This window comes from Physella acuta, unplaced genomic scaffold (assembly GCF_028476545.2).
Source record: "Physella acuta isolate Inbredline_101_S28 unplaced genomic scaffold, ASM2847654v3 ptg000418l, whole genome shotgun sequence".
In the NCBI taxonomy this organism is placed as follows: Eukaryota; Metazoa; Mollusca; class Gastropoda; family Physidae; genus Physella; species Physella acuta.
Window position 1 is genome coordinate 140001 of NW_026731937.1, and position 2392 is coordinate 142392.

General features: G+C 36.9%; 1 long non-coding RNA gene across 1 annotated transcript in view; it reads left to right on the forward strand.

Annotated features, from left to right (window-relative positions):
- LOC131942676 (uncharacterized) overlaps positions 1–544 on the forward strand; it is a 7869-nt gene extending 7325 nt beyond the window's left edge. The window contains exon 6 of the long non-coding RNA XR_009386802.1: positions 81–544. This is a non-coding gene — a long non-coding RNA (uncharacterized LOC131942676). The remainder of the gene's footprint in view (positions 1–80) is intronic.
- Positions 545–2392: the final 1848 nt, after the last annotated feature.

The window sequence follows — 2392 nt, forward strand, 5'->3', positions numbered from 1 at the left end:
ACTGAGTATTAAATTGTCATTGCACAATGTGTCTATGCCAGACTGCCATAAACTTATTATTACTTTTGTCCATCATACAGAGATCACCGACCCGTGTCCGCATACGGGCTGAGATGTCAAATTCAGTGACTTGAGTGATGAGAAACCTGGAAACATTAAACCTAAAATATTTCGCGTTCATAAACACATCTCGGAAGAGGTTTAGTGTGTGGTCAAACTCCACAACATATTGATGTACTAGTCTCTCATTTCTTGGAGTTTATTTTGTTTGTCTCAAAGTATTTTCTAAAATTTATTTGAATGATAACAACAAGTTGGGAATCAGACCAATCGAACCTGAGTTATGATAGTTTATGTCAAATTTATCAAAATAAGATTTTAAGATAAAATTAATTTTATTTTCCATTTTTAAGCACTAATTTTATTAGACAATTGAATCACACAAATATGTTTTTCTATAAACTGTAATTAATAAAATCTCAAATTCCATTGCCTAGACCTTTGGTTTTCAAACTCTTGTCACTGTACCGACCTTTAATAAAAAATAATTTAAAAAACTTTTTTTTGTTTTCACTAAACCTAGCTTAGATTGTGTGATTCAAAAGAATAATAATCTATTGCTGTTTGTGTTAACTTTGTTTGAATTTTACTATTCTACGTTGTTGCGTCTAAAAAGAATTCGAAACTAATACGATCCAGGCATGGGTATGCCTTAAGTAAATTCAAGCTGCATACTTGTACTTCTCTACATTGTGAAATTCTGCAATGTGCTCTATAGAGGACGGAAAAGGGGAGTGGCACTAAACTTTAGAGATTCTCTTGGGAAAAAAATTACAATCACAATAATTCATCCTACAGCATACACTCGATTAGCTATACACCAAAACACACATACACACAAAACAGAACACACGAAGTAGATCAAAACTTACACCACCTCGCTGCACACTGTAATGTACACCACAAATCAGTAGGCCTACGTGCATTTAACAGCATGATGCAAAACTGTAATCAAAACTGTATACCATGCCGAATGCATTTAGATTTATTTTATCCTGAAAAGATTTCTGCAAAAGTAATTTTTTTCAAAGGTGCGGCGCCCGGCAGTAGGGTGCGATTTTGTGATCTCAAGAGGACCACATACCACCCACCACCTACCACCTACCGCCCACCACCCACCACCCACCACCCACCACCCACCACCCACCACCCACCACCCACCACCTACCACCTACCACCTACCACCTACCACCTACCACCTACCCAGTAGCGTACGCAGGGGGGGGGGAGCAGGGGGAGCGGCCGCTCCCCCTCTGGCCATTTTCAGCAAAGTGGCGCCTTTTTGGAAACTTTTTAAACTCAAAGTTTTAAACAATGATATTTGTTAAAAAAATATTTTTGGTCGGCACATCTATGTAAATCACAAGATTTCTTTTCATGCAGCAATTAAGCATTATTGTACTAGTCTAGAAGTGTCTACGTTTACAACACGTATTAACAGCTGCATCAGTTTGCCATTCTAAAAATAACCATTACGATGCATTGCAATGTTTAAAAAAACCTCTACGGGTAGTACCACTTGGCAAGAGGGGTGTTAAGTTTAAGGCAACTGTATAATGTATTTGCTTACGAATAATTGAATTAGAAAATGTTATACATAAAACTTCACACATAATTACTTTATATATACAGTTTGAATCGTGTGATTAATTAAAAAAAATTACAATACAGAAACAAATACAACTGATGTGGCACCTCTATTTAAATTTACTTATGAGCAAACTGCGTAGTGGTGGGGAAATTTTGACAAAGTCAACGTCATCACGATGAAGTAGTAGTATTCATACAGTTTGGGCGATAATGATTACGATTACAAATTATATGAAACAGTTACAACCCCCTCCCCCATGGACCCCTCTGTAAAAAAAATATTGTCATAATACCACTGCTACTTATTTAAATCTATTTCTGTAATATATATTTGTGTAATATATATGTATGTTTAGAACAGTCATCTAAAATCTGACGCTATGTTCACTCTGAGTTGGTTATCTCCCCCCCCCCCCCCCCCACACACACACCTCACCACCACAACTGTGTAGAGCGATATTAATGTCACACCTAGGTATACACTGGGTTGGATAATTGACAGTGGTGAATGAAGTTGAACCCACCCACCCTCCCCCCAACCCACCCCGAACTGATCTGTTAAGTACATGTAGAAAAACGCCTAAAGATGTACCAAAGTACCATGCCGCCAGAAAATTAGCTTTTTAAACGTAAAACTCTGTGAATATTGTTTTTGCATTTACCAGTAAAATAGTGTGTGAGCAATACAGTGATCTAATCCATACCTATCACTATGTTAAAAAATTATCTTTTAAGAACATAA